Genomic DNA, 15,274 nt, shown 5'->3' with positions numbered 1-15,274 from the left:
GGAGGAAGGAAGGGATGGAGGAAGGAAGGGAGGAAGGAGGGAAGAAAGGGAGGGAGAAAGGGAGGGAGGGAGGGAGGGAGGGAGGGAGGGAGGAAGGAAGGAAGGAAGGAAGGAAGGAAGGAAGGAAGGAAGGGAGGGAGGGAGGGAGGGAGGGAGGGAGGAAGGGAGGGAGGGAGGGAGGGAGGGAGGGAGGGAGGGAGGGAGGGAGAGAGGGAGGGAGGGAGAGAGGGAGGGAGGGAGGAGTAGTTCTCTCCTGCTCCCCAGTCAGGCAAAAAGCTGGCTATGTTCCCTCCCTGCTTTCATTGTCACTTATGGAGTTGGTGTGATGTGCTGATGAATTTGATATGAGGGCAGAAAAATAACCCAAGATGTTAAGTAGTTTGCTGTATGTTAGCAGAATGACATTGTTTACAATGCCTTTCAAATTAACTCCAGAGGCAGTGCAAAAAAAGTAGGTAGAAAGAGGAGGCAACAGGATCCTCCCTCTGAATAAGAGTGAACTAGTAAATAGAGTGTAATTAGGAAATGTATTGAAGCTTGAGCATGGTTGTTTACATCTATGACATTTGGCCTGTGGCTTCAAGGTGTAGTTCAGAGCCAGCCTCAAAGCAAGTGAAAAGATGTATTACACAACATGAGCAAAACCCATGTGTGAAGCCAAATCTCAAGAGAATACTGTCACACAGCATTAGTAGATGGGACTAGTTGCTGCTCAAAAATAAATAAATAAATAAATAAAGGAAAATAAAAAAAATCACTGGCCTTTGAAGGATAATTGTGATTTAGGCCCCTACCTTTTCCTCTTTGCCTTATTTGCTGTTAACTTATGCAATTTAGTAATTAATATATTTCTCGTGTCTGAAGACTGGGCCTTGCATGATGGAGAAAAGTTGATGTGTGATTCTAGAACAGTTAACATGGCACTTTATACTGTGAACTCACATAGGTCCAGAGGTTTTCTGCCTGGAAAAAAAAGGCAGAAAAAAAAAAAAGGCACTTAAAATTGTAAAACTTCTAAGCGTAAAACTTCTGGGAATACATTAAGTAAGGAGGCAGGAAAAGTTTTCACAGTGTAGACTGTAAGTTTAAAACTTCTGGGAATATGTTAAGTAAGGAGGCAGGAAACAGACTTTGGATGCAGCATTCAGTAGTGAACCAAGTCCTTTAAGTGATCATTTTTTCTCCCTGTGATTAATATAGTGTTATAAAATGTGACAAGTTATGTAAATTTACATAATTTCATAAAACAGACTTTTTTTTCTTTCATATAAACAACAGGTGATCCTGTATTTAAGGGAACTATTTTATAAAATCTTAAATCTTCATTTCAACTAGACTAAAAAATGTGTTTTAACTTAAAACTACTCTGCCTAGCTATATTTTACAGTGAGATGTATAGCTATCCCCACCCTTTATATCAAGAACTTTGGTAGGAAATTGTAGGAAGTACTGTTCAGTTATTAGAATTTATATTCTGAGTTACTGAGAATAGTGAAATACTGCAGTATGGCAGAGATGACACTTAAAGCTGTGAAACTGATAATGTAGCTTACTTTTTATAGAAAAAAAAAAGACATAAAAGAAATGAGGAAATGGGCTGTTGCCAAAATAATAATAACAATTAAAAAATGTTATCAGTCAGCATAGTCAAAGAACAAGGTAGTTTTCAGATAGATCTGGGCAGTCTTAGCCAGTGTTACAATTGTGATGCAAAAAAAACAATGAACAGTTGAGAGTCTTGCAGTTGAAGTATGTGATACTTGGAAGACTTCTTGTGGAATAAGCTCAGTTTCATTTCAGTTTAATTTAGTTTAAAATATATACCTTCTCTTAAGACAAATATATATATATATATTTCTGGTGGCTGATCAAGTGAAAATTTTAATGAAATACTAAAAATGAGGTGTAAGTTTTAATATGAGAAGAGCTTGTAATGGTTTGAGGGTTCTTTATCACATTCACCTATTACTTAGATGTGCTAAAGATACATCCAGATGAAAATATATCCAAGGTTTGACATGGCCATTCATAACAAATACACTCTACAGAACAAAATTATTTGAGAAAACCATTAGTATATTAACATAATAGCTAATCAAAGACTGAAGAGTCAGTATCAAGTATAAAATTCCTGTAGTACAATGTAAATAAAGGTGTGTGTGTGCATATGAAAGCTATCTTAAAGTAAATGTTAGTAAGGGTACTATTGTATTGTTGCAGCTGGAAGAGACTTTCCGGCTCCAGAAAAATAGGGAAGACAACATGGGCACAAACCCCAAGTCTCATGCAGATTTGCATATTATTTTGCACAGTGGAATAATGATCTTGATTGCTTTTTGATATTTCCCAATCCCTTCTAAGGGTGCTAAACAGTGCAAGTATTTTAACTGCTTTTTCTTTTTCAAGCTTTATCTTCAAAAGTTGTAATGACATAAAGAAAAGAAGGGTGGGATGGTATTGTCTAAATTCATGATCAAATGTAGCTCTGGTCACACTCCACTTGAAACTTTGGTAGAGGGCTCTTATGCCTCTTTTTTAAAGACTGAGAAAGCACCATGACTGTTTGATGAAAATTCTCATCTCCCACCAACACCTACATCAAAAATCAAAATATATACATATATGTCAGTCAAGCTTTGTGAGAAACATGTCCTTGAATTGGCCTGGTCTGACAGGCCTGCTCATGCAGGGAACTTGGGGATCAGAGTGTTTTTGCATATGCCCTCCTTTGGCTGCAAAAGTCAAAGGAGCTCTGCTGTAATCCTTCCTGTAAGAGACTCGGAGTCTCCAGTCACATGGTCATAAAAGCATGCATAAAATATATTATGGGTAAAAAAGGCAAGAAAAATCAGTGTACAGTGTACAGCTTTCTTGAGAAATACTATGAAACAATCAGGAAGATGGATGTGTGGGTAGGATCATATGTGTCTTTATATTTTAAGCCCGTTTTGAGTTGAGGCCACTTTATGCTTTTGAGTTTTATGCTACACTGTATGTTCTTTTTCCTAAGTTATCCAAATAAAGACATGGAAGCGCACTGGCTAATGGGCTGAGCAGCAGTCAGGGAAGACAGAAATCTTGACTTCTAATCCCCAAGCAGATTCTGTGGCCTAGGAAAGAAAGACTTTTTGACTGCCTGAGGCAAATTACCACTGCACAGTACCATTCAGTTCAGTGTTAGTGCTTTCTGCATTCAGTAATTAGAATTTGATCACATAGAAGTGAACGAAAATACAAGGGCTTGTATGCATATTGTTCATACTTGTAAAGAAGATTCACAATGGTAGGAAAATATTTGCTGCTCTTCGGAAAGCTCTGGAGTCTGCCTCAGGTATTCATTTCAACCTGTTCAAATTAAGCTGCTATTATACTAGACAGTTGCCAAATTATGTCTGTTGAATTATATAGACTGAAATAGCATTATTATTATTATTATTTTTTTTTTTTTGAAAACTGCTTGAACAATAAGTTTGGGAAAAGGTAAAATGTGAATTAACTGAGTTACTGTTTAGCAATGTCTTTAATTTCTTGAAATACAGTATAATGTATCTCAGACTTGGAAGTGGGAGAAACTAACTTGTGTTAACAATTGGTTATTTTAAATAGTGTGAAAAAAATCCACCTACTACATGAGTTAGCATCTGAATTGGTATTCAGAACTAAGAATCAGTGGTGCAGGTTGCTTTTAGGGGTATTATTAGGAGTGTCCCTGGAAAAAAATGCTGCTTTTAAGAAGTCTATTTCACCTGTGCATTAAGAAATACATATTCCTCTTCAATGGATATATTATTAGAGAAGATGAGGTGAGAAGAGAAAGATCACGCACACAAGATTTAGGGCAGAACAACAACAGCAATGAAAAAAATGTATACATGTAGAGGAAACTGAAAGTGGAAGATTAGAAAGGTTTAAGATTTTGATGGATGTGAGTAAATTATAGGCAAATAATGAGCAAAATGGAGCGAGAAAACAGTATCCAGGACAAACTTCAATGCAGATGAGTCAGAACAAGCTGACATGCCATAGCTGCAATATCAAAGACAAAATGAAATTCCTGTCTTTGCCTTATTTTAGCAGTCAGGCAGTCTTTAAAAAGAAACAAATAAACCAGCAAAGAGGATAGTGCAGGTCTTAGAATTACTGCTTTGATTGTTGCTGCTAAGGCACTACTAGGTCTTAACTGCCCTGACCAGGCCTCCAGTCATACCTAGGGCCCTATTTAAGCTCAGCCTTTCAGGCACTCCTCTGCTGGTACTTTAGGGGGGGGCATGGCCTTGAGGGTAGCTGCTGCTGCTGCTGCTGCTGCTGCTGCTGCTGCTGCTGCTGCTTGGCCTGGCTGCGGGCCTCACTGAGGTGGCCCCTGGCTCATAGGCTGATGCCCTGCTCTGGGCCTGTCTCTTTAGATCTGGCTGCCACTGGGCTGTGTCTGAACCTGGCTGTCATCACCAGGGCTGGTCATGATGTGTGGACTGACTATTTGGCTTGGCCTGTGTTGATACTGTGGCTTTGCTCAAGGATCTAGGCTCTTGGCCCAACATGGCTGCAGCTGGCCCTGCTCCCTTGCTTGGGTGGCAATGCCCGTGACTCTCAAGGCCCTTGTCCTGCTGCCTGAGCTCTGTGCTTAGTCTCCTGGCCTACAGGGAGCAACCAGCTTCTGCTGCATCTTAATGGCTGCATTATTGGCTGGAATATGGTGGGCTCAAGGAAGATCACTGATTTCTGTTTCATTTATCCTTTCAAAGGATTAGGTTGGGTTGGCAGAGGGGAGTCCGTACACCTCTGGATGTGAATTGCCTTAACATTTTTTCAACTCTACACTAATTAGTTGCATAATAAAATAAGCAAGCACTATTTATTTTTTCTTATTTTCTCAAATATTATACTTCATTTAAAATAACAACCCCCCTTCTAGGTTTACAGTTCTGCTAAAATGAGATGATTCTTACGGCAATATGCGTTACTCTGTATGTTGTTGTAGTGGCTGGAGGAATACAACAGTAGATATTTATTGATCAAAAGGGAGTAATATTTCTGTAGTACAAGTCCTCAGATCAAAGATGTTAAGTACTATGTTTTAGGACAGCTTACCTGGTGTGTGAAACCAATTTCTTAATATCTTTGGAGATTTCAGCTGAAATTGTATAGTAGATACTAACATGTTAACTCTTTTATTAGCACAGCACTCAATAATTTGGTGTAACTCTACATCTTGAGACGTAGCTTATTCAACAGTTAACAGCTATACAGAGCTCTTTTTGCAATGATTCACTTCTATAGTCTGTTCTGTTCTTTTAGTAACATATGATTTTGCTGCAAGAAAGACTTCAGCCTTTGCTATTCTCTTGCAAAAGGCTTATTGTATTCATTTCTTCTTTATTTTATTAGGAGAGAGAGCCTTGATGTTAAATCTAGTTTCCTTCCTTGCATTTACAGTGTATCTACTTTCTAGAGGAAGTATACCCGATTTTATGTTAAATGCTTAACAAGATGCTGCTTTGGTTGAATAAGATGTGCTCAATGTGTCTCTTCTATTGATTCTAATATACACAATGCAACAAACATTTCCATTCCCAGAACAGCTTTTTCTGTCCTAATGATGCATTACATAAACTGTCTTATTAACTAGGCTGCATTAAAATGAAGAAAGCAATAACAGGCATCAACCATGACCCTAGTCTTTTGCTGGATATGCAAACTCTGCCTTGTGAATCCTCTGTTAAGGAGACTGAAATAAGGCATGTGGTTGCTAATACATGTTCTTAAGCCTTTGTTTTACATGCAGGTGTTGATTACATTGTTTTCATTAATTGGTACTCTTCCTGACATTGCAAGTACTGGTGCTTCAGAATACCACTTCCAGACTTCAGTTTGCTTTCTAGCTCAGTAGCTATTGTTTAGGTCTTAACAGTAGTGTTATCTTGTCTGGCCTTGGCAGTTGATTCTGCCCATTCTCCATTTTCAGAGGTGCGGTGTGTGCTTCAGCTGTGTTGTGAGCTTCAGATATGTTATGAACATGTTGTAGAGATGAGCAATTACTTAAATTGTTTCTTGGCTTTAGCTATGTGCTTACTCACAAAAACAGTAACTTTACTCATCTCCTCGTGAGATATGGGAGGGTGGTTCTGGGAGTAATACAGCACTTCAGGTCTGATGGGAATGTCAGAAAGTGAACTAACTCTGTAAAGGACTCAGTATTGTGCTGATTTGATAGGCCTATTAAAAAAAAAAAAAAAAAAAAAAAAAAAAAAAAAAAAAAAAAAAAAAAGCTCATACAGGTTCATTTTCTTTTAGTTGTGCAAATACAACAAATGTTGCCACTTTCCAAACTTTTTTTGCTTGGCTTATTGTCTGAATAAGCTGTGCACGCTCATAATTATCACGGACTATTACAGTGGAGGGGGAAATTGTAGAGTAATAGTGAAGGCATCAGCTGTAGCAGAAGGAGAAATTACTTAAGTTTAGGATTAGCACAAAATAATGAATAAGAACAGTATTTCATCAAAACCATAGCTCAAAAAGTAAAAATGGAAGCAATATTTGTGCTACTACTAGGGAACTTTGGCTTCATGCTTTAGGGCTTCTCCAGGAAGCAATATTGAAGAAAATCTTAGTGATTTGATTTTTGGGCTGCCAACCTACAAGAAAAATCCAGAGCCAATAAACATACCATATTTCATTGCCAGCTGATCTTGGTATTCTTCTGGTACTGATGTCTCATGACAGGACCCTAAGTTCTGGTTGGCTTTCTTTATCCTTTAACGGAATGAAGTTACTTGCAGACTTGTTCTTAGACTTCCTGTGCTTCTTTCCTTTAGTGCCCTTAGTGAAGTGTACAGTAGTTTGTAAACACATAGAGTAATAGTGGAGGGTCTGTAAATTTGCTCTATTTCGTGGCCCTGAGGAACAGGGAGCTTTTCATTTTGTCTTCTACCCTTCTCGCTTTTCCAGCAGTACTGGATCATGGTCTTTTGTGGGAAGTTAGCAAGTTAGTGTTTTTACAATATAACATTACTTTCATTTTCCAGAAGATAGGAAATTATAAGTAGAGCTATATTTAATACAATTTCAGTCACTCTAGAACAAGTATCCTAAAGAAGATCCATGCATAAAAAAAGGCTTGAAAGTGATTTAAAAATGGGTTCTTTGGGTCACTTGCAATGCAGATATAACTACAGTGATGTTACTATAAAAAAACAAATGAACATCAACCAAAAAAATCACTACATTTCTCCCCATGAGACGGAGTGCAGGAAAGCACTGAAAACCAGGTTCCAATTTTATTGAAATGTCAAAACATTGTCAATTTAACTTAAACTTGAAGTGTCAGTTCATTACGTATCATCTGCTGATAAATGAAAGCTACTTTGTTGTGATTGCAGGGATGCAGTGACTTGCCACTGAATAGTTGGCTGATTATAGCCTCTCTAAAAAACTTAATTTAAAACTTAATTTAACTTGTTCATTAGTTATTGAAAGTACATGATAACCAAACAGATCTCTCGGTAATATTATCAATGTTCTTTCCTCTCCTAATTTAATCATGTCTCCTACTTACTGTGACTGTTTTCTAGAGCAAGGAAATGATGCAATTTTGTCATTTTCTTGTAGATCTCAAAGGATGAAGTATTCCATTATCACAACAGATAATCTAACAACATCATGTCCCTGACTAAATAATGTTCCATCTGCACCCACCACAGCTTCCAGGTATGCATCCTTCCTCTTCTCTAGCCTTGTGCTGTCAGACCCCTTGCTGAGCCAATTCAGTTTACTGTGAGAAATACTGTAGCCAGTAACTTAGGCTCAGGCGAGGATCTCAGTGAAGTAGTAATTTATTTGCGATTGCAATGGCGGGCATCGCACAAGCAAGAGTGCACCTACTAGTCCCACAGTACAGTTTATATACTTTCCTTCTTGACAACAAGGACCCTCCCCTGTTTCCCCATTGACTGGGTAATCCAGGTTCACAATCTATTTGATGCTTCACAGCCAATACATGGCCTTCAGTTGCCGGCCTGTTAAATTTCAAATTTCTTTTGACTTTTTTTTACTGCTTGAAGTGGTAATGTTTCTTCACTTATCTGACTTGACACCATGGTTTTCACTGAATTGTTCTAAGGAGTTCAGTTGTCTGCATTTTACAAGGTCACCTGCTAAACTTTCTTATCACTGCAAACATATGTCAATGCCACATTCGTTCCCTCTAAACAATGTAACTGCAAAAACAACATATTTATTCCCACATTACTTTGCTGCACAGCCAAGAAAAGTGAAATGTTTTCGCTAGGTTAGGGAGTTGTGTCAATTTAGCAAAGACTCACAGGAGTAGAAACAGGAGGAGCTGGGACTGTTTGCTTTTGGCAGTGTTACTACTTCCTCAGTATTCAGCACCATTTTATGATTTGCTGTTGCAATGAATATCTGGCTAGTTTGCTTTTGCTGACTATTATAGTTTTCATAATTAAAAACAAAAGTTTTAATGAAGATAGATACGGAGTTACTTGGAATGAGAATCCAAAAGTATGGAGCCTAAAGGCTTCAAAGGCAGTGAGCTAAACTGTATTTTTATCTTCAAAGTTCAGATTTAATTGTTTTTGCTTATTCCTGAAATTGATATGAGTCAAGAGCTCCTGCCTTTTGCAGTGATGAGAGATTACTTTGCTGATCTGCTAGCAGGCAACACAGTTGCCTAGGTGTTGTCCTCTAATTCTGTCCTATTCCCCCAAGTTCCAACAGCCGTGTTTTTTCTTTTAGTCTACCAATAGTTGTGCTTATTAATCATTCTTCAGTACTGTCCTTTCTGATTCTTTTTTCTATTAACAGTTTTTTTTTTTTTTTTTTTTTTTTTTTACTTATTCCTGTTCTCAGAGCTTTGACTGCAGAAGAACATAATGTAGAAGTTGTCACATCACTTAAAATACACCTTGCCTTTCCCGCTTAATGGCTGTAGCTTTTGGAGAACGTGTAATGGTTCCAGAGATTCAAGTGACGCTGAGCTGTTATTCTGCTTACTGCTATGATAATGAAGTTTAACAGACATTTAGCTATTCTATTTAGTTTAGTAAATGAAACATATATTTGCAGACAGTGAAGATGATTTTGTCTTTGCTAGTCAAGTGGGCTTGCTTTATGAAAGCTTTGAAACATGGGATTAGGAATTAGAGAGCGACTGATTAAGAATAAATATGTAGGCAACAGTCATTGCTTAATATGTGCTACATTTGCGATGTACTGTGCCTGTGCTGTGCTTGGGCCTCCAGATGAGCCCCTGGGACCCCAGGGACCAGATCAAATTAACCATATGGCACCAGACTGTGACCAAGGGCTCAGAGGGAAGGAGGAAAGAATGTCAAGCACGCAAGGACTCGAGATAACAGGAGCCCCGCTTGGAGCCCGAGAACCGGACCAAACCAACCTTATGGCCCAGATTGCGACCAAGGGCTCAGAGAGCATGTGCAAGGAGATGAGGTGAAAAGTTCAACGCTGAAGAAGATGTCTTACTTCATCCCAACAACCCTCAGCACCCACCACCAGAAGGCACTGCACAAGCATAGATGGGAGGAGTTAATGGAAAAGATTTATTGGAGCTAATTTTAATATGAAGCAGAGACAGGTTACGCATATGTATAGGCGTATTGGGGAACTTCATGCATATGTAACTCTTTACTGTATATAACCAAAGAAAGTTGCCGCGTTAGGTGTGCACGACTTTGGTGGGATTACCCCCTGTGCTGCCCAGTGCTGAATAAACATACCTACTTTACAATCTTACTGATTGTGGAGTTAGTTTCTTGCAAGTCAGCTTAAGTAAAATGGGTTAATAAAATTCCACTAGCGTGGATCTGTCATAGCCCTCCTTTTCATGAATATAACACAGCACAATGGTGTCCAGCTCTGTGCATAAATAATGCAGTTGTGTCCTGCATTCAGTTTTCAGGTTTCAGTTAGGATAATTTTCCTCCTAGTAGCCAGTAGGGTGCTATGTTTTGGATTAGGATGAGAAGAGTGTTGATAACGAACTGATGTTTTAATTGTTGCAGAGCAGTGCTTACACTAAGCCAAGGACTTTCCAGTTTCTCACTCTGTCCTGCCAGCGGGCTGGCTGGGGATGCAGCAGGAGCTGGGAGGGGACAGACCCAGGACAGCTGACCCTATCACAGGGTATTCCATACCATCTGATGTCATGCTGAACAATATATAGGGGTGGCTAGATGGGGGGGGGGGGGGGGGGGTCAGCGGTCTATCTCAATTTGATAAGGTTCTCCTAACTCTCTCTCTCAGTCGTAGTACTACTATTATTATTATTTTCCTGTCTTAATAAACTGTCTCTGTCTCAACTCACAGGCTTCATTTTCCCATTTCTCTCCCCCATCCCAGAGAGGGAGGGTGAGCGAACGGCTGTGTGGTGCTTAGCTGCCGGCCAGGTTAAACCACAAGTTGGCTTGAGCAAAGGTCTATGTATGCTTCTGTAACATACACCTTATAGAATTGGCACAGCACATTTTGTCAAAATAGTTCCCCCTGTCATAAATATTGTGATATATGGAGTAATAATTCGTGTCAAGAAGATGGCTGATTAAAGAAGGGGGAGATGTGGAATGCGGCCATGGGGGTCGACAAGCCCCATGGTTTGTGATAACATCAGACTCTTAACGATGAGGTCATCAGGAATGAAAAGAGTTTAGAGGGAACAAAACAGGGTGATTCAGGAGACGCCTTGCCGTCTCGGGTTGCTTTTTCTCCCGCCGTTAAGGCATGGAAGTTGCTGGCGGTTTTCTGGTTGAAACTGTTAAAATTTGTTGTTTAATGTTATATGATAATCATATTATTAGTGTGGTTTCAAAGGTTAACGAAACGCGGGAAAAGACGGCCTCGCATGGGTTGGTGCCGATCGCGTTTTGTTGCTTTCGGGAGCCTTGTGGAGGGCAGAGCATACGCAGAAGACGGAGCCGGTCGGGGCCAGCCCTGCGGTCTGGTCAGGATCCAGGAGCCCACAGGGTCTGCGCAGGAACGAAAGGCTGCTAGCGGTGGTGGGGGGGAACCGTGAGCCTTCATCCCCACGACCCCCACAACGACCACCACCAGAAGGCACTGCGCAGGCGCAGATGAGGGGAGTTTGTGAAAATACTAATTATAATACGAAGCGGGATAGGTCATGCATATGTATAGGCGTCCTCGGGTTTCTTTTGAATATGTAAAAGCAGTGTTCTATATATTTAGAAAGTTCGACAGTTGTGTGTGCGTCTTGGTGGAGCAGAGATTCCCTGCACAACCAGTGCTGTTTACTTGCCTTTTATAAATATTACTAAATCCAGATTGAGTTGTATCCTCATTTATAACAAAATACAGGCCTGTTTAAAATTTTTACTGCTCCCTTTGGTAAGGGCACATTCACTTGGTAAAATAAAAATATGTTTTCTTAGTTATTTTCTTAACACTAATTAAAACATGGTGCTAAATACTTGATACCTGCTATGACCATCCAGTTCTACTATCCAGATTTTAAAATCTCAGTGTTTTCGGGGTAGGAAGTACCTGGACTCTGTCAGTGGTTTTCATCTTAACCTCTGGCATCCTATTTGAAGCTACTTTGTATTTGCAGCATTACTTGACCTGATGGGTTGTTTAAGCAGTTGAGTAACTGGATACTGTGAATATTTATTTTTTCACAAAATTCACATGCAGAAAAATGGATGTGCCTGTGAGAGCAGAACCCCATTAACTCAACCAAAAAAAATCTACCCATTTTTGAGTGATGTGTTATGCAGCTAGTGTTTGTTACTGATATTTGAATAGCCCAAAGTAAATATTAAATTGTTGCTTATCATTCTTGTATTCCATTTTTGTACATGGTAGTATAAATGTTCATCTCTGCACAAACTCATATGCTAATCACTTAACTATTATATCTCAAACAGTAGGAACACCTACTCAAAGGCAGAAGACAGAACTATTTTGCTAGGCATTTCCACGAAAATCCTGTGTATTATTTTAAGGATGATGTTTCTACTCATAATCATTTTTCCAGTTATTAGTAAATCAGTGGTTTTCTGAGAACTCTTTAGGAGGATAAGAATCAAGAGATACTTAAGACAATATCTCCAAAATAAGTACTTTATAGAGAAATGGCTAAATAAGTAAACTAACTTTCATTTTTCAGCAAGTGTCTTCACTGAACAACTGGTATCAGATTTTCTGTTTCATTTAGAGATAAATAAGTGCTAAAAGTCAGTTTAATTTTGGTGACAAGAAGTTTGTGTACTGTTCTTAAGTAATAAAAATACCACTTATGTGATTTTAACCACTTTTAAATACCACATTCATATGCAGAAAGCCTTGAAATTAAAGCATTCTCAGCAATACAACTGTTTGCCAAGTTGTGTATTTTATTTGGTTGCTTAACTTGAAATTTGAGCAGTTTTAGAAATATGAGCTGGCACTTGTGATTTCCCATTTGAAGTTGTTCTTCTGGTATACTCTCTCTCCTCTCTTTCTGGCCCCATGAATTGTTGCAGTGCACCTTGTGCAGTTTGTAGGCTGAAGAAACTCTTCATATGCAACGGCAGGAGTTTGTTCTCCTAATTAAAGTCTTAACAGTCTAATCAAAGAGTTATTATTAGTCCAGGAATAATTATTGCAAGTAAAGAAAGAATATTGTTGGAGGAAAAAATCTGTCGTAGTTAAAACTGTTCTTCACATTCACCCTAGTCCTTACTCTTCCCTGCTGTTATGTTTACCCTGCTGTTAGTCTTCTCACTCTTAAGGTCAACAGAGGCAGCCTCCCCCAACAAGTTGTGGTGAGTGAGTTGCAGCCAGTCAGCTTTTCCAAGGAGGACAGTGGCAGTGGTCTTATTTTACACCCTACTTGGGGCTATTCTTATTTTCTAATGTGTGCTTACACCTTAATTTCTTCATATGTCTGAAATGCCCGATAAAAGCTGAATTTTCTGTATGTAAAATATACTGTATATATGTGTTGGATGCTTATTCTTTCTTTCTTCACGTTTTACCCAGCTTCTGAATTTGCATGCTCTTAATGAACAGTAATCAATCAACTGTATTCATGAGCTGAATGTAGGTGGGACTTCTTTTACCTTCCTGTTCCCATGCTTTCAAGTCCTTTACTGTTATCCTGTGCATGAACTACTCTGCACTATGTTGTTATTTAGGGTAATAAATAGTTTATTCTATACAGATTAACTACTTGTCATTACTTTCTACTGGTCACAGACATATCTCAGTTACTGTAAGCATAGGTCTTACACTACACAATTGCACAAAGCTAAGCTGAAACTGAAACAAGGTGAGCAAAAGTGTTATGGTTTAACCCAGCCAGCAGCTAAGCGCCATGCAGCCATTTGCTCACCCTCTCACCTCCCTCTCTGGGGTGGAGGAGAGAAATGGGAAAATGAAGCCTGTGGGTAGAGATAAAGACAGTTTAAGACAGGAAAATAATAATAATAATAAAGACAATAGTACTACTAATAACAATGTATACGAAACAAGTGATGCACAATGCAATTGCTCACCACCCGCTGACCAATGCCCAGCCTATCCTCAAGCAGCCTCCCCTCCACCCAGACTAGCCACCCCTATATATTGTTCAGCATGATGCCAGAGGGTATGGAATACCCCTTTGGCCAGTATTGAGTTATATAGCTACCAACCTGGAGAGGTTGCAGAGGTTGGAGTGGCTGCAGGGGCTGCAGTGGCCACAGGGTCCATTGTAGGGGTTGAAGTGGCTGCAGGAGTTGGAGTGGCTGTTGGGCCTGTCACAGGACTTGGAGTGGCTGCAGTTTCTGTCACTATGTTTATAGTAGCATCCATTACAGCTCGATAGGCATAGGCCAGACCCCAGCATGCTACAGTGATTTGTGTCTCTTAGGAACTGCCAGAGTCATGACTCCCCTTTTCAAGCATTCTACCAGTTTTTTAGGATTTTGCAGTTGTGCAGGTTTGAATTTCCAAAACATCGGAGGTGCCCACTCCTCTAGAAACCTGCCCATATCCTCCCACACTCCCTGCCACTGACAGCTATCCCGCCTCAGGACAGATCTCTGAATGGCATTCCTAAGTAGTTGTTTAACCTTAAACAAAATCTGAAGCACATTCAGGAGGCATAACAATAACACCATGCTGGTGAACATCCCAAGGATTTTCAAAATCTTGAAGAACTATCATAACTAGTTCGGAGGATAAGAGGGGGGTAAAGGAGAAAGGGAGAGTAAACAAGTAGGAAAAAATATCTCCCCGTCCCCTCTGCAGATTGGTTCCCTGAAGAAAAAAGGCAATAGGTGTAACTGTTAATAGTTTCTGAACTATGGTTTACAAAGTACAGAGTTGACGACAGTGCTGAGTACAAATACCAGGTTACTCTCATGACCAGCAATTTCATCTTAAACCAGGGCCCAGAAAGGATAAACAGCATGACAGGGAACACATACAGTAACATGCTATATAACTTAATTTGGAAAACAGGCATAGCAGACCTGAGATTAAAGCAATCAACATTGTGACAAGCAACTATTAAGCAGGTCTAATACTTACACCAATTTTAGTTTAACATGCTCTTGTCAGATCTGTTGTTATCTCAACCCTTCATGCCCCACGTTGGACGCCAAAAGGACTGTTCTAGTTTATCCCGGCCAGCAGCTAAACACCACACAGCCGTTCACTCACCCTCTGCCCTCCCTCTCTGGGATGGGGGAGAGAAATGGGAAAATGAAGCCTGTGGGTTGAGATAGGGACAGTTTATTAAGACAGGAAAATAATAATAATGATAATAGTACTACTACTAAGAATGTGTACAAAACAAGTAATGCACAATGCAATTGCTCACCACTTGCTGACTGATGCCCAGTCTATCCCCGAGCAGCTGCTCCCCCCACCCCGGCCAGCCACCTCTGTATATTGTTAAGCATGACGTCAGATGGTACGGAATTCCCCTTTTGGTCAGCTTGGGTCAGCTGTCCTGGGTCTGTACCCTCCCAGCTTCTTGCCTGGAGGCTGACTGCTCCACTGGGGTACTTTTTCCCACCTGTCTGGAGATGGTTGAAAAGAAAGGGCCTAGAATTTGAGAGGTCAATTTTAGTTTTGGTACTACCTGTGACAAAAACAGGGAAGAAAGGGAAAAACAACAACAACAACAACAACAACAAAAACAAACAACAACAACAAAAAACACTTCAGCTGTATTGAGTGTGCCAAGATAGTTGCATTATCTGATGTAAGGTAGTGGAGGTAGTAAAAGTACCTTTTCCCTCAAATTCTTCTG

At 39.7% G+C, this 15,274-nt stretch overlaps 1 long non-coding RNA gene across 1 annotated transcript in view; it reads left to right on the top strand.

Annotated features, from left to right (window-relative positions):
* The window catches only part of LOC118174404, a 19,113-nt gene extending 4,531 nt beyond the window's left edge, over positions 1-14,582 (top strand). Inside the window, exons 2-4 of the long non-coding RNA XR_004754645.1 lie at positions 8,490-8,496; positions 9,683-9,685; positions 14,447-14,582. This is a non-coding gene — a long non-coding RNA (uncharacterized LOC118174404). The remainder of the gene's footprint in view (positions 1-8,489; positions 8,497-9,682; positions 9,686-14,446) is intronic.
* Positions 14,583-15,274: the final 692 nt, after the last annotated feature.

This window comes from Oxyura jamaicensis, chromosome 14, assembly GCF_011077185.1.
Source record: "Oxyura jamaicensis isolate SHBP4307 breed ruddy duck chromosome 14, BPBGC_Ojam_1.0, whole genome shotgun sequence".
NCBI classification, from domain to species: Eukaryota; Metazoa; Chordata; class Aves; order Anseriformes; family Anatidae; genus Oxyura; species Oxyura jamaicensis.
This window is presented reverse-complemented; position numbering and strand designations above follow the sequence as displayed.